This window comes from Mastomys coucha, unplaced genomic scaffold (assembly GCF_008632895.1).
Source record: "Mastomys coucha isolate ucsf_1 unplaced genomic scaffold, UCSF_Mcou_1 pScaffold9, whole genome shotgun sequence".
Classification (NCBI taxonomy): Eukaryota; Metazoa; Chordata; class Mammalia; order Rodentia; family Muridae; genus Mastomys; species Mastomys coucha.
In genome coordinates this window covers 50308013-50332213 of record NW_022196915.1, presented here as the reverse complement: position 1 = coordinate 50332213, position 24201 = coordinate 50308013, and the positions used below count along the sequence as shown (strand labels likewise).

Here is a 24201-nt window from a genome sequence, read left to right as displayed (position 1 = left end):
CCGTGGTCCTGCCTTCAGAGACCAGCAAAGGACTTAGAGATAAGGGTTCATATGTACTTCCTCCTGGGCAGGGACCAGCCAGTATAGAGTTGAGACTCCTTTTCAAACTCTTGATTTTTGTTCTGTGCAACAATCAATAAATAGGTTTCTCATGACAGAATGCCATGGTTGAGGCCTGCCCAATATTCCAAATAGCTGGGCCCAGTTATGGTCTGACATGCTCCCTAAAGACCAAAGGCTTGATTGAGCCTAGTATTCTAGAATTCAGTGATGTGGCCTTTAGGAATGACTGCGTCCTGAGGATCCTGATGGATCCCGTTTAACAGGCTGCTGGGTTGGGGAGGGGGTGGAAACTAGGAGGGGGGCATAGCTACAGGAAGTGCTGTTGAAGGGGCTATCTTTTCTCAGGTCCCCTCCTTTTTCTCTCTCTGCTTCCTGACAACCACGAGGATCTCTGCTCTACCACATGCTTCTTCCCACGAGTCTCTACCTCACTCAAGCCAAGAAGCCAGAGCAGAGTGACCATGTACTGAAACCACGAGCCAAAATAAGTCTGTCTCCTTTGGTTTATTTTTGCCATGATTTCTGCCAGATATGAAAAACCAACAAAAGCCTCTCATATGAGGTAATGAAGACCAAGGAGGCATCTTTCCCAGTGTGGCCACACTGAGTAATTCCTTTTTTGCTTTCCACTATTAATTTGGCTTTTTATTGGCTAACTGAGGATGGGTGGTTAGACCTGACTTGAGGTGGTGGTTGTGACCTATTATGTTTGATAACTGTTCCACGACAAGCTCTGGAGCCACTTGCCAGACTGCTCACCACTGGCCCAGGGTCACCTGAACCTGTGGTATGTTCTCTCACTCCAGCATTCCAACCCAGTTCTCAGCTCTGGTCACACCATTCACCTCTGCTCACACACAAAGAGAACTCTTGTGAAACCTGTCAAAGCCAAGCCCTGAGGCTCCAAAACCCTGTAGCTTTCCAGGTCTCAAGTCAGCAGACTGCATCTTGCACATATGGTGCTCCATCTCCATCACAAAATGTAGTCCCAGCAATACTATTAAGAGATTTGGGCAGGGCACCTTGGTGGCTCAGCAAGTAAAAGTGCTTGCACCAAAGCCTGATGACCTGAGTTTGATCCCCAGGACACACATAATGGATGGAGAGAAATGACTGTTGAAAACAGGTGTTTCATGTACACACAGAGAGACACATACAGACACAGGCACACACACTAAGTGGAATTTAAAAAGAGACTGGGGTGGCATGATCCTTTTCTTCTTAACATGGCCTAACATGTATTTACATCTGGCTTATGTGTTCCAAATCCATGATATAAATGATACAATAACTATAGTAATGACTCCAGGTCAAAGCTGTTTTATTTTTAATTATTTCATATGTGTAATGAGCTTACTATCTATGATACAAAAGTTAGAATTTCATACTTATGAGTATGTTATCTAATTTTTCTTTGGGGCATATATAATCCATACATATATACCAAATTACCTCAAAAACAAAAACTAACTAACTAACTCTCTCCTTGAGCTTTTCTGCTCCCAAATACCACCTTCAAGTTATTTGCTGTGGTGCATGGAGCTGCTGGTGCTCTCATGAGGCCAATACTTGAGGATGGGATTGCAGCCTCCACACAGAACTTGGATTTCCACACATACCAATCCTCACAACCAGATGAGGCAGGGACGCCATCATTATCAGCACCATTATCAGAATCAACTCGAGGTTAACTCTGTTCCAAAGCTGAAGTCTGCCTGTACCTCCCCACTGCAGGCAGATGGCTGCTTCCCATTCACAGACTGCTCCTTGCCAGACAGACACAAAGGAAGACAAAGGCAGCTGATTCACAGACAAGCTGCTTGTACAATCATGAATGAATGAGTCTGCAACTCTGGGACAGAAACAGGAATTCTCCCAGCAAAGGCAGCCAAGCGCTTTCATTTTATACAGAGATGAGACTATTATTTCATTTCTTTCCCCAGATATCAATCTGTGAAGTTCTTTCTTGTTCTGTTTTCTGGATGTTTGGTTGCTTTTGAGACAGGGCATTGGTACATAGACCTCAAATTTGTAGAGATCTTCCTGCCTCTGCCTCTCAAGTGCTGGGACACCACCAGCCTGGCTAGTGATCTGCAGTTTTATAATCCATTTCAGTTGTGATTATGGTGTAGACCAAACAACAATGAATTGTGTTGTTTGTCCTCCATATAATTACACAAATATAAAGTATTATTAAATACTTTGTACAACCTATTTTTCAAAAGCTACTAGAATATGGTGACACCTAAGGCAGGTACTAAGCCAGCCACAGAACTTGGAAATAGTCGTGTTCTAATACAATGCTGTTGTATCACCCCCAAGATGCGCAGTTCTGGGTCCTCTCTGCACAGCATCAGGAAGAGCCAACCCTTCCTGCCAACATGGGATAAGGGCCATGGCCAAACACATCCGGTACACCGAGATGTTCTAATGTGTAAGCCAAAGCCTGTAAGAGGAATAATCTGAGATACCCACCTTACCTGGCTCAGCTCTTCTGAGCTGTAAACAAGGGCAATATATTTCACAGAATTTACCCAGTGGCTCTAAGATATAGCTCAGGCATTGCTAAGTTTTAAAAGCCACTCTCCAGTCTGGCTTCTGCATCTGTTAAGAATTGAAAACTTAATAAAGGGGATTATTTGTCTCAAAATATTTACTGTCAACTAGCAATTCCATTGTCTTCCAATTAAGCCTACAATGAGAAATAACTTTCAGCGTCATTTGTTCCAGATTTGGGAAGATAGTTTTTTTAATAATGCATAAAAGAAAATTTGAGGACAGGCTCACTTGGAAAGGGTGGTTGCCACCAAGTCTGATGGCCTGAGTTTGATCCTTGGGACCCATACAGGGGAAGGAAAGCATTAATTCCTAAAGACCTTTATCCTGCTACCAGTCCAGAGTTGACCCTCAAGTACACAGAACACTGTTGGAGTTTAAGCACTAATGTGAGCCTCCTAACATCTTCACGTATGTTAGATCTTTGCATTTTAAAAACTGTGATAAAATTTTTGGAGCCCAGAGCTCTTTGGCTAGGTGGCAGAAATTTTCAGAAAGCCAGACTCTCCAATTTAGGGTTGGCTTTGATTTAGTCTCCTTCTGCTGTTGTGATAAAAACACTCTGAGCAAAAGCAACCTACGGGAGGGAATGGTTTGTTTCAGTGTACAGGTTATATCTCACCAGTAAGGAAACCCAGGGCAGGCACTTAAAGTGGAACCCAAAGTGGAACAGTGTTTGCTGCCTCACTCACAGGCCTGTTTATCTAGTTTCCTTACACCACCGAGGACAACCTGTACAGGGAGTAGCACCATAAATGGTGGGCCACAATGCCCTGCAGGCATGCCAACTGGCCAATCTGATTGGGCAATCCTCAGTTGAGACACCTTTCTGAGTTGACTCTAAGGTGTATACTCAAGTTGATACTTAAAGCTAACTAGGGCAAGATGCATGTTCATGTACAGTTCCATGATGCTTTTGCTTTCAAATAAATACATTCTTCAGAGAAAGTTCAGAGGTCTTTAAAGCACTCAGGGAGCTTATTTATTATTGAACTAGTCATGTATTACTGTGTGAGAATCTTTAATTCTGTTCACTTAAGCTTTGGTCTACTTACACTCTTAGAGAAATAGATTTTGGTTTTACTATCTTTTGAATCTTATGGGGGAGACAGCAACATATACATACACATATATATACACATATGTACATACATATACATATGTATGTATATACACATATACATATGTACATTTATATACTTTATATATATGTATGCATATAGATGTATATACACACCTTAACTTAGTTGTTGTGAATGTATATGTGTGTAGGCATGCACTTGCTATGTAGAATGCATATGTGTGTAGAATACACTCTGTGGGAATAGGTTCTGCCTCTCCAAGTGGGTCCTGAGTCTAGAACCCAGGTTGTCAGGCTTGGCACAGAAGCCTTTTTCTTACTGAGCCACCATACCTCATAATGTTTTAAACATTGCTTTAATAGACTTTTTAGATCTTAGAAGTTTCTAAAAATTTCTCCACAGACAACACTTTGAGCCAGATCAATAGATATCTAACTTAATCACTTAAAAGAGGACTTGCAAGAATTTTATTAATATGGTCTAGAAGGAAGTGAGATTACCAAGGACTCTTTCCCTGATACCAGGAGCAGCATCCTGGCTCCTGTTTTGTGTCATGTACCATGGCAACAGCACCACACAGTCCATCACCTCCCATGAACATCAAGGCCTGTGACTGCTCTCCATCCTCACAACTGTGTGGATGTGCCTAGCACCACCATGGTCACAGGCAGAGGACACATGCTCAGACAACCTACCAAGCACCTTTCAACAATGTCCTACAAACACCATGAAGGCACACGGCTGCTTCCCAGTGAGTATCTCAGGCCTATGCAGCCCACTGAAATGCCTTCTTTAAATAATGCTTAATACTACCCCAAGTCAAAGGTGGGGCAGGAATAATACCATGCTGGGAGACCCCACTCTAGGGGCTGCTTTCCTGTATGTTCTTTACTTCTAAATATAGATCCAGTTGGCCTTGGGCTCTTGTCTAACATGTCAGGGATTGCTTAGGTCTGAGAAAAAGGTCATAAACTGAAAAGAGACTGCCCAGTCTGGGCTTATAATGACCCATCTGGGGTTGTAAAAGTTCCAGTCAAGTCATAGCCACTGTGTTGAGTAAACGGGCACAAACTAACAGAACGCTCCAGAGAAGGCTTCTCAGCAAAAATACCAGCATAAATGTTATATATTCCTAGACGTTAATAGGCCCTCCTCACCTTAGCACAACAGACACCATGATGAAATACCATTCAGGTCTTGGAACCCAGCACACAGGCAGCAATACCTCCAAAACAAGATCAAAGACCTAAACCATCAAAGTCCATAGTTCTGGGAAAGTTTCCAAATGTACTAACCTTACCTTTGGCTTCTGTAGTTCTGCTTCTGCAGTTAGTTTTTTGCTAACTGAAGTGTATCAGCCCAGATTATGATTTTTATGCTTAAAAGCACTGGGGTGCCAAACACCCAGTGTAGTTGGTTGGCTAATAAAGACTTTCTGTTGGCTTGAACTGGTGTTTGAGCAGTCTTTTCTGGTAGAGACCTCACAATTCTAGAGGCCCCAGTGAGATCCCACAGGCCCACTCTCAAGGGGTCTTAGAGCACCTCAAAGCTAGGAAAGAGTGAGGTGGTCAAGAGACTCCAATGGGGTACACAATCTGAGACATTCCAGGGCTTTGGAACTCCCTTTAATCAATCGCTACCTATCACCTCACAGGAATCCAACAAAAGGAAACAAAATTCAAAGTCACCTAGTCTGTCACCTCTGAAGGTAAGTCTGGTTAAGATGCCTTCTGTTTAGGACACAAAGCAGAGACCAGAAGGGGCTGATGAGTCAATCCCCACGTGAGATGTCACCAGACTCTGCTCTGTTCTGCTGTCTTTGCGGGGTGTGGGGAGGGGGCCAGCGGTGATTCTGTTGCTTTTGTTGGTTGGATAAACAGATCTAAAACTGAAAGGTGAGTGAGCCATCTGCACAGATTCCACTGCCCCCAACATGGCTATCAACTTCCCACAGGCTCAGAGGCCACACTAGGCCACCCACCAGAATCACGTACATCCCTTTCGGAGGCAGCTACTGTTACTGCTATGGTGACACTAGTGGCAGCTCTGAGCAGCAACAGTGGTTGGTGGCTGTCACAACCCAAGGGAAGTTTTGCAAGAGAGAACAGATATGATATGCTTCTTCCATGAAAAACAAACAAATCATCTCTGGGCCTTCTGTGAAATGGATTGACCATCTTTTGGAGTTGGTGGCCCAGTGATGATTCAAGCGATGTAGAACATGGTGACTGGGAAACCCCAACCACCCAAGCCATTTTCCATGTATTGAGCAGTGGCTTTATTTATATAGTGTAAGACAACTCCACCACCACACTTCCTTAAGTCCGGTGTCCTCTAGTTGGTGACCTTAATCATTTTGGCGAGGCCAGGTCAACCAGAGAAACCTGAAACTTCCACCTCGTCTCCCAACCCCATTCACACAGTCCCCGAGGTCTTGGTCCTGCTCCTTGTGTGGAAGGAAGTAGGAAGTAGCCCAGTCTCTGAACCAGAGACTTCTGCCACCTATGTGGAGTGTGCACAGAGAGGAGGAAATTGTTCCTTGGCCACGTGCTCCTTGGTTAGCTCTCCTGCCTGCGCTAACCAGCTGGTTCCACCTGAGGAAGGAGTAAATAGTTTCCCCAGATCCATCCCAGAAGAAAAGAGGAAGTTCAACTCCTTTCTCTTTCATAGTCTATGTCTTTTTCAATCAATGATCTATATAAATGAGAAATGCAGAGCCGACCATTCTCTGAGAAAAGGATAGAAAAGTCAAGCCAGGTTTGGTGGGGCAGGGAGCTCATCACGGCTGAACAGTGCTCCCAGGATAGAGCAAGTTTTCCTCCTGCCTGACCCAAATGGGACCTCCAACACTGATCAAGGTAAGGAGGCTCTGTATAATTTTTGCCAGACCTCTTTTTAAAGGATTAAAGACAGCTGCTAGAAAATATTCCTTTTGTTAAGCAGTTGTCCCCAGATATTAGGGGAAAAAAAAACTTCAGAAGGTAGACAGGTTTGATAAAATAAATAGGACCCAACTATTGGAAGTGCTCAAATCTAGGGGGTAAAGGAAAACAAAAGATAAAAGAGACCCCAGAGTATGGAGCCAGAAACAGCAGGAAAGGAAGAAGGAAGGGCACCCCATCCTACAAAGTAGGTCTTTGTCCAGGGACTGGGACCATGGAAGCAGCCAGTCTTCTATCTGTTCAGGAGAACTGATCTTGTTTCCAGCTTGTCTGTGAACAGTTGCTAATATAGCCATGCTAGTAAGAGAAGATGACAAACTGACTTTGGGCCAGGAACTGTTCCTAACCACTCCAAACTTTGGCCCTCCTGAGGGGCTTCCCAGGAAGGTGGATGCATGACACCCAGACAATGCATCACCAGGGATTTCTGGACTGGCCCCATATCCAATTCTATAAAACTTCAGTCATCAGCTTAGCCAGACAATAACCCCAAATGGCCTCTCAGAGGCAGCAGTTTGTTAGGGTTATCTGACATCACCACCCAGATGGGAGGTGCAGAAGGGTATGATTCTGTAATGTGGGTGCAGGCAGGGTCCGCTGGCACCAATCCAATGAAACAAGATGCCCTGCCCCCTCCAGCTCCAGCCACTAAGACCTCACAGCTCAGCTGATCCAGGTAGGTGTTGGTGATATGGAAACACTTGTGCCGTTGGTGAAAGATGGGCTCCAGCAGCTTCAGCTCCTGCCTGAAGAAAGGCCCTCACCCCAGCTGCTGTGTTCTGCTCCGTTCTACTCCAGGGCTAGCAGGCTAGGTGAATCTGGCCTCTGTCCACACTTCCTGATTCCCACTTCAACTAAAAGTGACTCATGTGGTCCAATCCATCAGACGTGACCTAACACATGTCCTGCTACAAGCAGCAGAAGAGGTGTTATACTCTGAAGGGAGCCATTTTATTCAAGATGAAACCACTTGTTGTCCCCTTGGACAAGACAGGGGGCCCAGTCCCTCAGCTGAGAGACTCTGGCCCAAAGGGCTAATTAACTCAGTGACTTCAATGGGAACAGGGCTAAATCATCATGGTATACATAGTCAGTTCACATTTGTCATGGCCCACCTCCATAGAGAGAGAAGGGACTCCTCAACTTAGCCAAAAAGGAAATCAAAACCAGGAAAAATCCAGGCCCTACTAGTGAAGTAGCCATCGTCTACTGCAAAGGGCATCAAAAGGGGAATCCCCATAGGCCCAAACAAATAGGGTAGAGGAATTAGCCACCCAGAAGGCAGCCCCGCTGTGCACCTCATCAGATCTTTGGTTACCCTGCTTGAACCTGAATTGCCCCAAAGCCCAACCTATATAAAAAAGAAACCATGTAGACAAAAAGGGTGGATGCTAAACAAGAGGCAAACAGGTGGTGGTTTCTGACAAATGAAAAGTCTTGTACTCTGCCATTATTGCAAGACCAATGTTCACCAAAGTCCACCTGGCCACCTATCTGGGGGAAACTAAACCTGAGTTACTCAGGCCCAGATATTACAATGAAGTTGAGTTTTCCCTCTCCCTGTGGTCTAATAATGGTCTGGCCTTCACCTGCAAAATTTTCCTAAACCTGACAAAGTCCCTAAATGTTGACTGAAAACTATGTTGTGCCTAAAGGCTACAAAGCCCATGACAGGCAGACTAAGTAAGTCCTTGGAACTGGCAAAAAACTAAAAAAATAAAAATAAAAAAAAGCATCAACCTCTTAACCTTTGCTCCCCTAAGGGCCAGGTGCATCCCACATTGAGTTCTCTACAAGGCCTGCAACAGACCCAGGGGGCTAGTCTCTAGAGAATGTTGAGAGGGCGCGTTTGCTTGTGTCTGAGCCTGCCCACAAGCTCAAGCCTGGCGACTTTATATGGGTTCATAAAATCCCAACCTGGAACCTGGAGCCAACATAATGTGAGGGGCTGGGGTTCAGGCATAGCCAGCGGTCCTGACCTAAGTCTGGTTGAGAATAGCTATCTGGAAGGTGGGTTGAGTTTCAGTGGATAGACTGGCATTGGCCACTTCCAGCCCTAACAGCTGTAAGTGGACCCAACCTAAGTTCACCCTTAGGGACCTCCAGGGTAAGGGTGTCTGTTTAATGTCACCAAAATACCCACTAGATAGTTCCCCATTACAGACTCCTGCAGTTGTACACAGCAGGGTAATTCCAGGAATGGCAGTTGAATATAGTTCCAGGTTCTAGAGACCCCCTAGCTTGCTTAACCAAGTGTGCATCTTCTGAATTGTTTACACTGGAGGAGATCCTACTTTTCGTCCTTCTGCATGGTATAGCACAGGTGTTCATTTAGATCAAAATCTAGATTCATACTTCACCACACGCAGTGAGCCATCCACATTCCCATCCCCCTGCTGGTAGGGGCAGGCACCTCAGGCTCCTCTATAGTGAGAACCTCAGCCCTAGCTATCTATGAGGGATAAGATGTGGAAGGGGATGGGGGACAGGGAAGGGGTGTGGGTGGGGTGGAGTGGAAGGTGTAAGTGGGAGATGGGGTTATAAAAATTTTAAGGAATTCAGTACTCAAGTAGATACAAACCTGGGTCATCTAGAAAACTCTTGATTCCAGGCTTCGAGTCCAGTCAGACTCCTTAGCTGAGGTTGTTCTTTGAATCAGAGGATCGGACCTTCTCTTTACTAGTGGAGAAGGTCTCTGTATGGTACTGGGAGATGCCTGTTGCTTCCTATGCCAGTCAATCAGTCAGGGATGGTTTTAAAGAGTTTAGCTATGGTCAGGAAAAAGCAGAACAACAACAACAAAAAGAAAAAACAACAAACGCAAACAAGCAAACCCCAGTGTGATGGTTTGTATATGCTTGGCCAGGGAGTAGCACTATTTGGAGGTACGGCCTTATTGAAGTAGGTGTCACTGTGGTATGGGCTTTCAAACCCTAGTCCTAGCTGCCTAGAAACCAGTATTCTGCTAGCAGCCTTCAGATAAAGATGTAGAACTTTCAGCTTCTCCTGAAACACGCCTGCCTGGATGCTGCCATGTTCCCACCTTGATGATAATGGACTGAACCTCTGAAACGTAAGCCAGTCCCAATTAAAAGCTGTCCTTCTAAGAGTTGCCTTGGTCATGGTGTCTGTTCACAGCAGTAAAACCCTAATTAAGACATCCAGCCATCAAGATCCTAACAACTGCTAAATCTTGGTCTCTCTCATTAACTACTCTACTTATATCCATGACTAGGCCATTAATCCTTTTGCTCCTAGTTCTCACTATAGGACCTTGCTTATTCAACTACCTACTTAACTATGCAAAACAATAAATTCTAAAACACTCATGCTAAGGAGATGATATAAATCTCCAATCTGACTCATGTCCACAGACTCAGTGGGGAATGTTAAAGGCCCCAGACCTTAGCACAACAGAACATCAAGATGTATCACTCGGGCCTTGAAACCAACAATCGGGCAACACCACCTGCCAAAACATGAGGACATGAACCTAATCTATCAAAGTCCGTAGTTCTGCAAAAGTCCCTAGATAGACTAACCTTGAATTGTGTGTGTGTGCATGTATAAACACACACACACACACACACACACACACACATGCACATACACAAAAGAAAAAAACTCACTTGGAATAAGGTTCAGGACTGCACTGAGATTTTGGCTTGCTAATAAAGACTTTCTATTGTCCTGAATCCATGTCAGAGTGGATCTTCTCTGGTGGATGCCTCACAACATAAGAACCAAGCTTGTGAGTTCCTGAGGAGACATGATGTAGGTGGGAGATGGAAGATATAGTGTAACAACAATTTCCAGGTAGAATTTATCTTGGGGGAAAAATAGAATTAATGACTTTTAAGTCAAGCTCTTAGACCAGGCCAAGGACCTAAAGGCTCCACTTTGCACTTAGTGCCCAATGACTTCATCTAGAAAGCATCTAGAGATCTTATGAAGACCTGGGTGGGCAGCGTGGGAAGATGACCAGCACTGCCAGCCCTAAGCACCAAACAAAAACTGAGCCACACCCTAAAGGCTCCTCCCCTGAAGACTGGGAGAAATACTCACACCATCACCCTAAGAAGACTAGACAGAGAGATACATCAGAACTCGCTGCAGATCTCCAGTTTCTGCAGTGAGAACACTTCTCTTTGATCTGCCTAATTAGACCAGGAAAACTTGAAATCAAAGCAGTTTCACAATAGGGTGGGAAGGTCTGTAAACCTTAGAGTCTGTGCTGTAAAACCTGACTGGGAAAAATATCATGAGTAGCTAGGTCAGGTGGCACAGGAGGCTCACAAGTCCAAAGGGAAATGCCATCCAACTTCAGTGTTCTAAAAAGTGCACACACTACTCAGAGGGGGCATCCGGAAGCGGTGCATCCTTGTATAGTGCATCTCAGATATGCACACCCAAAGTTTCCAAGTGTTGCTAACTCACACCAAGGTGATGGAGCAGGACAGAAATTACACAGGAGTGGTCACTGGCACTGAGCTTGTAGGAAAGAAAACATGGAAGGAACCTAAATGTAAACTTAACTTCCAGCAGTAGGGGCATTGTGGTTTGGACAGAGAAGTGACCTCATAGGCTCATGTGTTTGAACAGCTGAGTCCCTGCTCAGAGAAGCTCAGAGGAAGGTGGGAGAGCCTCTGGTCATGGGTCTAGTCAGCTGACCAATGGCTACAGTGGTGGAGCTTATGGGTTAAGACCCAGCTACCCCAGCTTTCAGATTCACAGGTCAGTGTCATGTTTGCTGGTGTCATGACCTACTGCCACACCTAAGCCGTTTCAGTCCAGTATTCTGTTGCAGTGACAAGGAGTCCATCCGAGAGAGCTGGTTCCATCCACACAGAGGAAGACACTGAGAAGGATGCGCTCACCTGAAGAACGTGTACTTGCTAAAACTGCAACAAATTGTGGGGCTACAGACACAGACAAGGATTGGAGTGGTCTGCCTAGCAGGTATGACATCTAGATTCAAACCCAGTACTACACAGAAGAGGGGGGAGGGGTTGGTCTGCAAGGATGGTTAATGAAAAGTAAGGTTTGCAAATCATATCAAGATTTTAAAACAAGCTGTGTACATTTTGAAGAAAAAAGGTATAGAGATGGAAGCGGGGGGGGGGGGGGGGGGGGAAACCTCTAATTCTCCACCTTCTGCCCCTCACTCATTAGAAGTTCTAAACCTATGCACGAAGGGGAAGCTGCAGAAGACAGCAGAGGATCCCTATGCCCAGAGATGCAATTCCTCCCTGCAGCATGAAAACATGGAGTCTCCTACTGGTCGATTTCTGATTGCCTGCAGGCTAGTCCTTTCTCATGTCTGGCGGCACGACCTAGGCCTGGTCTCTAGACCCCTGAAGAACATCACTCCCTTCTGGTGGAGCCTCTGCATTTTAAGTGTCATAAACCCTTAGTGCCGTGGAGCTGATGTCTGAGCCGGGTAGTGGGAAATCAGGCAAGGTAAGCAGAGAGAGACAAGAGGCTGCCCACAGCTGATGTGCATACATAATGTGGGCCGAGGAGTAGGTGGAGATGCAGAAATGTTTACAAACACTTCTCAAGACATACCTTCTGGGGGATACCTACCCTAACATTGTTAGTCATCACCACACACGGCCTCAGTCTCCTCACACAGTGCCACAGTTTTGCTCCCTGTGTTGCCAAAAACAAACTTTATGCTCAGGTCTATTCCCAAGAGACTGGGACAAGTGCCCGAGACCTAGAAAACATAAGAATGAAGGGACGTAACTGGTGCATCCAGCTGAACCAAGTCTTTCAACAATCTTCTGGAAGAAAGCTTTTGGTGTAGCTCACACTGAAGAGGGTGGGAGGAAAGAAGATGGAAAAGTGAGAGCTTCCAGTTGGCAAGATGGCAAAAGACAGTCATCTTCCACCATCCCAAGGAGTCTTAAGATAGCAGAATGCCTGCCTGTTCACAATGCATCTGCCTCAGCAGTGCTAGTGCAGCCTGAGCTCCCAACAAGTGGAAAGATGATGATGCAGAACTCAACAGTTCAGGCCAGCTCTAGAGACACCCCAACTGAACCTGCCTATACCCCAAGGAGTCACATACCATTCCTGCCTGGCTGCCCATTCCTTCTTCCTCCTGGTGCCTGTGATTCTAAACTCACAAGATGGTCTGCAGCTTCCTCCAGAGAGAGCAGTGTGACAGAAGACGGCCCAGGAAGGCCTGCAGAGGAATGGTCCTCTCACACACTTCTGCCCCATCAAGCCCAAACAATCGCATTTATCTTCTTCAGATGTTCAGAGCAATGCACCACAAGGATGAGCACAGCTGTAAATGGGCTTCTGGGTCAGCTGCTGATGGCAAAGCTTTTATTATTGTTCGGTTTTCTTTCTTTCTTTCTTTCTTTTTTTTTTTTTTTTTTTTTTTTTTTTTTTTGTCTTTTTTAGAGGAAATGGCAGATACTGAATGAATTTTACTCTATTTTAATTTAAACAGACATTTTAAAATTAAAATCTAGAAGGAAGAAACAATTTACTACAGTGGCTTCTTGGAGAGCTGGAAAAACTTTTTGCTCATGCTGGCAGACTCCAATACCTGCCTTCAACTTGGTAAAACCAAGAAATTCCAACTGCCAAATCTGACAAATAGAGAGCAAAGGGCAGCCTGGAGCCACCCAAAAGTTACACTCAAGCCACACTGTTCCCATTTCCCTAAGATGGGAGCCATTCTACAATGTCTCCAATATATCCTAAAGATTCCACAAGCAGCTTTAAAGCTGCATGAAAGCCTGTTCTGTGATCTGGATTTTGGATTTCTACAGAGGCCATAAAGAAATCTAAGCAGAAACCAAACCAAACCAAACCAAACCAACCAACCAACCAACCAAAACTCTCCAATTTGTAAGGGAAACCTAAGATGCCAGTTGACCACAAATGTAAACATCTTGGGAGCAATGCAGAGAGACAGCTAAGCTTCCTGCTTGAGACCGTCATCAAAGACCCAAAGAGACTTTTGCTTCCTCTTCAGAGTAAAAATCATAAAACAATCAGTTTCTAGATGCTGTATTTTTAAGAAGTATTTCAATAGGTACTGACGAGTAATCTTTGCAATAATTTGGGAATATTAAAACTCTTTGGTTCAAAGTCTTAATGGCAAGTTCCATGGATTTTTCAGAAGCCCCGGTGAGATGGCTGGGCAGCCCTGGAGAATGACACAGTCCAAGACAACCCTGCAGCCAAGTTCATTTATTTGATAATTTCAATGTTGCTTTTAAGTCCCAATGAATGGAAGAAGTAACTGCCTCACTAATCACAGCCCAGGACTTAAGAAATTCACTGTTGGGTCTCTTAAAAACAAATTCTAAAAGCAAAAAACAAAAAACCCACTAAACTAGAACAACCGTCCTCTAATATACAACCGGGGAAGAACTTGGCACAGTCCCAAGAGGTCAGGGAGAAACTCCAAGAGTGCTGTGCACCAGGTCAGAAGTCACGGAGCCTCCTCTGAATGTTGTACCAGTAAGACCTACTGAACAATGTCCAATCCTACTCTTGAAGAAGACAAAGAAAAGCCATGGCATCCCAAGAAAGTGGCTCCGTGACACACTTAGCACCGTGGCTGGCCCATGGGTAGACAAGGTATAGAAACTGCAATTACTGCACTTAAAGTTTTCTAGAAAAGGCCATTCCTAGGAAGATGAAGACGGCTACATCTCTCAAAGGCATCGGGGACACTTCAGTGTATTTTGGTTCAATCCTTTAAAGCTTATTAATAAAAGTAATCCAGCTAAAGAAGATTATGACATGCAAAAATCAGCCTTAAACTTGATATTCTAGATCAGCAGAATTTTGAAAATTGATTAATCCAGGTCAGGAAGACGGCTTAATGAGTAAAAGCACCTGCCACACGAGCCTGATGACCCATGTCCAATCCCAGAACCCATGGTGCGAGCGGAGTACTGATGTTCATAAACCATTTCCTGACCCTATACTCAAGCTCTAGCATGCATGCAGGCATGGGTGTGTACACAGGCACTTATACAAAATTAACAACTATAATCCACAGGCTGGTATAAATCATTTCCTGAAAATCTTGTGTTGTCAGGAATCTACATCATCTGAGTTTCCCACTGAATTCTAACATATTGATAATGTGAGAGATTTCCAGAAAGGTCTCGGCCAAGCACTGGTTCCATGCTGACACTGCTACACCATTAGATTTGCTTTATAAAGACACCTGCTAAACTGTGTGCTAAAGGAATGGTCACAATCCCCTTGACTGGTCTCAGAAACCCTACTAAGGGACTTGAAAGTTTAACAAGTCCTTTAGGCAGAACTCAGTCAACCTGTTAATACTGACCTACACTGCCAAGAAACAGCATCTCCCAGGCTTTTGACTTCAAAGGGCAATGAGAAATTGTACAAATATCTTTAAGAGAATTCAACAGTATGTCAAGTACATAAAATTATAAACTTATAACTATAAAACTTATAATTATAAACTTATAATTTTATGTGCCTGACATAAAGTAAAGTGAGGTATATATATTTTGGTTGTCTTGGTTTTTGAAAGCTGTTGGCTGGAATCCACTCTATAGCCCCAACTGTCCTTGATAAGGGGCAAGCCTCCTGCCTTTTGAGTGCTGGGCCTGGCCATCATGAGCTTTCACCCCCAGATTAAAACTTCCATCTTCTACTCTGAGTTTCTGCTTGTCCTCATATTCCTATCCCCATACTCTGTTGCGTGTGCATGCTGAATGTGCTGCATTCCGTCCGTCATCCAGGAGTTCTGAGGACCCTTGAGCCCCTGGGTGCATATAAGCTTATCTACTCTTGTTCCAGACAGGGGTCTTTACCATTCTCTCTGAGCCCCATCCCCCACTCACTTATTAAAACCTCCTTCCGAGTATAAAGCTACTTTACTTGGACAAAGTTTGCTATGTTCACAGAAAATCTTGAGATGCATTTCCAGTACCCTAAGCACTTAGTGACTACAGCCAAGAGCTTAAGAGTTTCTGGAGAAAACATATGACTCCTGACCACAGGATTTAGATGCAGCAGCTGCAGAGAATATGCATATATTACGGGAAAAGTAAAAACAGCCATACATTTACCACCACCCCACCAAAAAAAATTCCAAGTGTTGGATTTTCCATAATTGGATCATTTAATTTTTATTAAGCAAGAGTCAGAAATTTATTACAAGCAGTATATAGCCTTTCCACAAAACACATCTGTATTGCTTCTGAAATTTATATGTAAAAAACTTACATGTCAATGTAACCAAGTTTTCAAAAAAGAGTAAAGGATGGCTTACAAACATGCACCTGGTAGTCCGTGTAGGTTCAATGCAGACACATGTGGGCTTAAAAAGTTGGTCTACGGTCTGGACATATCTTGCTGACACAGACACTTTCTCTATATAGGGGTTTTTAGCCACCAAGGGAAACACAGGAGCATCTCTAGCTCTCTTCAGGTCCTAGCAAGCTTCCATACTCATAAGGCAGCTCTGGGTCTTCCCATGCATGAGGCGCACTACACTTCTCGGACTTCAGTACATGGCAGTTGGGGAAATCACAATGGCAATGACCAGCACACTGAGGCCACATTTATAATATAGTGCTGTGAACTTTCTAGAGACAGTCCTTAGTCAGCCAAGGCCCCTATGTCTAAAATGCTGCTTCTCTTCAGGAAGGAGGATGGAAATACATCAGGAATGAGTCTCTCAGTAAGGTGATGCGAAGCTCCTGTTCTCCGCAGAATGCAGCCTGACAATGGGAAAGAAGAGGGGTGAACTATGTGTTGATATTTCTATGTGGACTCAGGAGCCAAACAGGACCACTTTGAAGGGCTGGAAGGGACCATGATGGAGTTACCCTGGAAGGATGAGCAGGGCAGTGTAGGATGAGCAGGGCAGTGTAGCAGAAGTCTAGCAGGTTCTGGAACCCCTTGGACTCGATGTGTTTATGGTGACCACAGGAAGCATGTACTTGAAGCATGCAGGACCCACAAGAGCTGTTCAAATGGACCTCTAACAATTGAGATTTTGAGTAGTGTAAGCCAGAGGCAGCCACTGAGTCAGAACAGAAGGCAAAGGGTGTCTCCTCCCAACTGACAAACTCAGGAAGGATCACATACCAGAAAGGCTGCAAGGAATGAAAATGAGTCACCTGGGAATCTTGACAATTTTCCTGAAAATGCATTTCAAATTTACAAGTCACAACAGAATCCCAAATTCCAGTCACTATTACACAATTTAAGAATAATTTAATATGTAAGACATAAGAAAGATCACATGAGAAAACCTTTGCAATAATTCAGGGGGAGAGGTATCTGTTCATGTTTAAAAGGCATTACTATTCAACCTCTTATGGAATAAAGAGTCATAAGTAAAAGGCACTGCCACACATTATGCCTCAAGCCCTGCTTTCTCCACCTGTCCTGGGGAACGGACTTCACCGTCTGTCCACTTTCTCTAGGAGGCTCCAGCTTGTGGCTGCAGGCCTGCATCAAGAGGCGGTGGGCAGCCTTCAAGTTGGAGGCAGAGAACCACTGAGGGAGCAGATCAAAGTCAGAGCATGTGACGAGGACCCCAAAGATTGGGCATCATCATATGCCAACGTGCCCAAGTGTGTGTGGGGTGCTGGTGAAGAAGCCCCAGCTTTCAGCTGACTTCCATATGGAGTTTCTCTCATTTTCCCTAAGTGGCAGACTATTGTTCCACTTGCTCCCTAGGTCCCTCTGTTAATAACATGTGTAACTCACACAGATGTGTTTGTTCTCTTTGGAGTGTGATGAACCAAGGCTGTAAAGCACAGTGATCCAGGAAGGGACAGACTTCCCATGAGAGACACTGCAATGCTCTCTAATCAGTACCACAAAAAGTTTTACCTAGAAGCGTCTAGGAGGCGGCCAACGTGACCATATCTATGCCCTCAGTTCTCAATATACATAATATTCTACAGAATTTTGTAAAATTATACAGCAGGAACAAAAGTATATTATTGATAATGTATTTTCTCTAATATTTAAGACATTTATTTGAAGTTAAATTTACCATTGAGCTGCCAACACACTTAGAACATGTGATAATAATTCAAACTCACCATTAGGAAATATATCAATATTTCCAATCACTGGCCTCACTATTCTTAAACTCCATGGCCTGCTTGTGAAAACTAGCTATGACAACATGAACTGCCTGGTGTCCAGGACATCCCAGCATTCTCTTCCCCTCCAGGAGGCGCTGTTCCCTGAGATCTGCTCTGAGAAGGTCAGTCTGCAGCCCACCAGCACTTTGTGCTGTCAGGCTCCTAAGGTTTTCTCTTTCCTAAGTCTCTTTCATTTGTACTCATGGTTTTCAGAATCTAAGAAGGTCTTTAAAATATTTATTCTGGTGGGGACAAAGGTTTTTTTTCTGGCTGGCTAATTCGTTTTGGGTATATCAGATACCCAGGCCCAATCAATACTGTGGCTAGAACTGGCTGAAAGAAACCCTCTACTGACAGAAGTGCTGCAGAAGGAGAGTTTTTGAAAGCCAGTTGTGATCAGAAAGCAGTTAGGCAACACATGCTGAGACTGGTATGTAACAATTAAAAAAAAAAATCTATACAGTGCTTTCCATTAAATAAGTATCATCTAATTCCTGCCACTGAAAAGGGAGGAGAAGGTTGAAGGGAAGAAAGGCAAGGAGGGAAATGGTGTAATTAAATTTTAATTAGAAGGGGGTCACTGGCAATAGTACAGCCAGTTTCTGAAAACCTCCTCACAGAAATCCGAGGATAACAGTGACTGCAGGTGAGGAAGGTCTCCAGGAACAATGGCCAACTCGCCAATAATGAAACTCACTGAAGCTCTCCTGAGCTGACTCAGCCTCCTCGGCCTCCTGCACTCCCTCACCTTCCCGGCTGCACTAACTGTGGTCCCTGCAATCACTGCTCCCCAGTTAGGACAGTTTTCACACTGACAAAGTAACTAAGCTTCCTCAAGTCTCTGAATCCCAGCAGGTGCAGGAGGCAGACAAAGGACAACGAAACACCAAGGATAACAACAGCAACTCTAATCTGCACCTGATACCACCATCCATCTGTCTATGGCTGAACACTCTCCCACCCACCTTCTACATGAGAGCAGCCCACACAGGGAAGGGAACTGACTTAAGGGGTTTTTGTTTATTTTTTGTTTTGTTTTAGGGAAATTAATCCTTTCAGGAAATTCATGCCTTCTTTTCTCTTTACACAGACTACTGACTCCTTCCCATTACCACATCAACTGACAAGGAGGAGACAGGAAGAAGATGAGAGCAGCCACCCTTATTCCCTCAACATGAACAACACCTCTGACCTACAATAATGCCTGATTTTAAAAACTGGCAGCATTTCGCTACACATATATGAGTTTTAAAAAAATTTACATTTTCTAATACAGACCTTGTGAGATGATTTCCAGGTAGAAATTCTGTAGTTACTGCATTTAAGATTGTCACTTGATGCTTTTTTCTTCTCTTCAAAACTCCTGATCAATGATCCCTGTGATCTAAGGAGCTCACACTGTAGGTAGGAAAGAAGACCAGCTAACCAAAGCATCATGGGAAGAATCCCACAGACTGCCCAGGACAGTGAGAGGTCCACAGAGAAGCCCCACAGCAGAGCTGTCTCCAGAGCACAGCACTCAGACAGGTGACAGTCCTGAGACACACCCGTCACCTTACAAGTATAGAGTTCCTTTACATACATTTATTAGTCTACTAATTCACCTACCAAGACATTAATATATGAAAACAACATAATTTCCAAGGCTCCTACATATTTCCAACATTCAATTTAGGGATCCAAGATTCTGAACATGCCATCACCAAAAAAAATTGCAAACCTAAAAAACAAAAAAGGGAAAATAAATTAAACAAGGGCAAAGAAAAAGACTTTTCAGAAAAGGTCAATATTTACTTGTATAAATTTCAAAACATTTCAACATCAATGCTTTACTCATGTTACATTAGCTTTTAAACAAAGCAGACTCCGTACAGCAAAATAAATATCCAACTACTCTCATTTGTGCCACCTGTCTGATTAATAGTTGCTGGGTCAAGACCATTTCACATTTATAAGTCTTTAAAATAGCAGGAGTCCTGTCTTTCTCTCCTGGACATGATCACTGTGGCAAAGACACCAAGGCACATAAATGAAGCTACAGGCTTTTTCTTGGATAACCCACACCTTTAGAAGCTGCTTTTTAGCTGTCCTCCAGCGCATGAACGCCTAGCACTTGACATTAAAGTCCTTCTAACCTCAAAAGGCGCCACAGCATAGCCAAGTGTGCTTGCTTTGCTTTCTTTCTTCTATGAAAAAGAGATTTAAAAAACAAACAAAAAAACAAAAACAAAAAAACCTGTTGTTTGAGTAATGAGAAGAAATTAGATTGTTGGGGGGGGCAGGGAGAGAGGGAGAGAGAAGAAGAAAGAGGGAGAGGGAGGGAGAGAGAGAGCAAGAACGCTATCACTATGTAGCCCTGGTTAGCCTAGAACTCTGTGTAGACCCAGATGGCCTGAAACTCACAAAGATTGATCTGTCTTTGTCTCAGGAGTACTGGGATAACAGGTGTGTGCACTAAGCCTGGCTAGAGATTACAATTTCTAATTATACAGGCATCAGCAGTGCTGGTATGACTGATTTCTTAATGATGTCTCATTAAGACTTTCCCCATACCACACATCTAGGACAGTATCACTCACTATGTTGCTCATGTCTCTCTAGTGCTAGAACTGTAACTTCAGAAATATACTGCTCTCTGCATATTTTTACTAAGGCACTGTTAATACACAAAAATGAACCATATGACCAACTCCTCTACCATGGTTTAGAAACCATGCCACTTAAAGCCAGGGCATCATTATATAGAAAACCAAGAGCTCAGCCTTCTCTCTTCCAAGAAATCTGTAACCCTGCATATAGAAACTACCCACTGACCACTGCTTTTGTCTTAAATAGGACAAGGCTGGCCAGTGAGGACTAGTGGAGATTCAAATAAGAGCTCGGTTCTCCTGGGGCCAGAGCTCCATGGAAGGTTTCACTCATCATAAAATGTCACATACCTGAAGGGATGGAAATGTTCTCTGAATCTTGACACCCTCGACATGTATGGTTATGGGCAGAGAAAATACTACAGACAAGTGAGAGATAATGCCCAGAAGTGCTTATGAGCATCCATGCAAGGAAACATGAGAAGCAACAAGGCATTGCTTCAAAATGCAACTGTTCCCTGGGCAACAAACAACTTGAAGGCTGCCTTCTTTTGCATGGCCCACTAGACTGGGACGAAGTTGCCCCCTCTTAGAGCTCAGCAATGAAGCAACTTCACAAGTTTGGCTAACATGCAGCAAACTCGTGAGATAATGTTAGAAGCTACAATGGTACTATGTCAAGTGCAGGACATGAAATGGCACGGACAGCCCCTTCTCTGAGTTGATGGCAGCTGAGGACACCTTTTGAATTTGAGCAAATAATCTTAGTCTCTCCCAGAAATTAAGCCTAGACCTTCCTCTAAATACTGTTTCTCCAACATACTTAAAGGTTGGGGGAGGGCAGAGGTGGGAACATGAGGCCCTCTCCATCCCTCCAATTTTGCCATTACCATTCTGTGTGGAGGGCTTTCAGGACCAGGTGACGGCACACGTCTAGAAATCGGATGACCTCAAAGCCACCTCAATTCAGCTGAGGCCTCATGTCTTTTGCTTAGAGCTAAAAATAAAAACACACGTCAATGAACAAATGATCATGAAATGAAGCCTCTAATATGACACTAAAATATAAAGTATCAGAAGCAACTTGATTTCAGAAAAATGAGCACGCACACACTTGCACACAGTCTCATGGCTTCAGTCTCCCTGGAGACTCCTTTCTGTCCTTGTAAAAGCTGGAACAGTAACAATCATCAAATTCCACATTTGGACTACAAAGCCAAAATAATACTTCATTCATTTTTCTGAAATTATGACATATTTATTTTTATGCTTAATGACACTAATAAAGTTAAAACAAAAAGTTAAGATTGTTACTTATTTTTTAAAATATTTATTTATTTTTATTTATATAAGTACATTGCAGCTGTCTTCTGTCACCAGAAGAGTGCATCGGATCCCATTACAGATGGTTGTGAGCCAACACATGATTGTTGGGATTTGAACTCAGAACCTTCGGAAGAGCAATCAGTGCTCTTAACCACTGAGCCATCCGTCCAGTCCAAGATTTTTACTTTTATACACATATTTGAACATAAATACATAGGTGGGTGAGAAAGCAAAGTACAATACTGAGCAATAAAAAACAGTTTTCTGAACTCTCCGTTTCAACAACAGTGCTGTAGTACATGGAAACTCGTGTGCTTCTTCAGTGAAAGCAAGCACTGGCTCATCCATATACAGGTATATGGTGGCATTACTGTTAACATGTAAATAGCCCCCTGCCCAAAACCATAATGAAGCAGATATGAAGCTGCCACTGCTCTTGCTGTTATGGAAACATGCCCTGGGTACATTAGTAGCTACACCAATGCTGCTGCAGAATAGAGAGATAGCTATTTGATTATTTGAAGCAGGGCAAAAAGTAACAGTAAGAAAAGCGTAGACAGGGGAAGAGATAAACACTGTGAATGGCTGGCTGAGAAACAGCTATCCCAGGAGAACGGCTTTCACGGACTACTTTGTGGTCTAGAGTGCGATTTCTATATTGTGAACAATTATTACTTTTCTAGCAAAATTTTTACCTGGGTACTTTACTAAGCATTTCAAAATTCTACAGACTGTATTAAAAATTAACAGAAACTGCTGGCTCTCAGTCATGTCTAATATGAGACACTATGAACATGACAACACACACAGCTAGAGAGAAGCTGGGATGTCAAAGACTGTGGGGGATAACTGCTGGTGTGCCTGGCAGCCATGCTTCTTGAACTTGGCCACTTCTTGCTTCTTCTAATGTCCTTCAGTCTGCATAACTCCAGCATATACTTATGCTTCTGACTCCAGTAAACTCAGGGCATGTCACAGGGCTTGGTTTTTTACTTCCAAGGTCTTAAGCTGTTCAATAACATAGTGTGTGCTTCAAAATTAGTGAGAATCACTAGGCACATCTTCCACCCAGAGACACAAACCACCTAGAAACCCCATGCTGTTGCTGGACCTCTCAAAGATGGCAGTCTCCATACCCAGCATCTCTGTAAGTATGTTCCATCTTGCCTTATTCTGAGACATCTATCCTTCCTTACACATGAAATACAGGACTAGAGCCAAACCTCCCAGTAAAATACCAGTGAAGAAAATCTGCCTCTCAAGTACGAGTCTGGCAAAACATGCTGCAGGAAGCCCCTTTTGTTGACTTCACAGTCCTCAGAACTGCCCCAAATCAGGACTGATCAGACCTGAACAGGACAACAGGAAGCACAGGCACACCGATGTTATCAGAATCCAACCCCAAGCGATGAGCTTAAATATAGCTATGCTGTACTGCTTCTCACCACAAATACATGCAAGGTTTAGAGAAAGACACAGACACCTGTCCTGAGGCTATCGCCAAAGGGAACAGTGTATGTCCATGGCAGGCTGCTATTGAAAGCCCTCTCCCTCATCTCAAGGCAACACAAAGGCCTCCCTTCTCAGGCTCTCTGCTCAAGTCTCCTGTACACATTATTCCACCCCTTCCTCCCCTTTCCATTTCCTTCCAACCCATAAGCACAGCATGCTGCCGACATTGGAACAACCCCCACCCCTCCTCTCACCAACCTCTTGACTGACACATTCCAATGGCATCTAATCGCTCATTAAGTGTTTATTGGAAACTGACTACACCATAGCATATAAATAACATGAGACTGCTAGGGATGTTTGCTTTCATTGCACAAACCATCAGGCAATGGTGTGGAATGTTACTTTTCATGAAGGAAAAGCACTAGGGCTGAAGGGTATGCCTGAAGGACTTCATCAGGACCCCACTGGCCTTCTGCCCCGCCTCTCTGGACCTCTCTGGGAGCCATCTTTCCACAGGTTCCAGATCACACACAGTCCTGACTGAGGACTGGGAAGAAGACTGTGTTGAGACACAAGGGCTGGACAGGAGGTGGCTAAGCAGAGTATAAACAGTAGCATCCAGGCAGGAACTGAGACCAAAATGGAGTATCTTTTCCTACATCACCTACATATCAGGCTGAGTGATACAAAGACAATTTTGAAGAAAACCTCCTTTAGACAAATGCCCATGTCCACCTGACTGTCTGCAAGTGCACCATTCATGCTACTGCTCCTGGGCCCCTGCATGTGAATGTTAAACTGCTGCCAGTGTCACTGTGCTACCAGCTCTCACACCTGCCACTAGCTGGCGGGCCCTTCCCTTGGGTCATATGAGGTTCATTGTCAAGCTTCACAGAATACTCCCGTCTTTCCATTTTGACATTTTAGTAGATGCTAAAAGTTTCTTGCCAATACCATTTGTACATTATAGCAAGGAAATTATGATTAACACAGTCTATTAAATGGAATACCTCAACAGGGAGGGCTCCACCCCTCTTCCTCCTGCTTCACACCTAGCTACCAGACTCTACTG

The 24201-nt window shown here is 44.0% G+C and overlaps 1 protein-coding gene and 1 long non-coding RNA gene across 2 annotated transcripts in view; both read right to left on the bottom strand.

Moving 5' to 3' along the window:
* Positions 1-24201, bottom strand: part of Xkr6 (XK related 6) — a 218513-nt gene that overhangs the window by 144515 nt on the left and 49797 nt on the right. The window lies entirely within an intron of this gene.
* On the bottom strand, positions 15756-19030 carry LOC116084885. Its single transcript, XR_004116304.1, has 2 exons — positions 16486-19030; positions 15756-16377 (listed from the first exon to the last, which is right to left on the bottom strand). It is a non-coding gene; the product is annotated as an uncharacterized LOC116084885 (long non-coding RNA).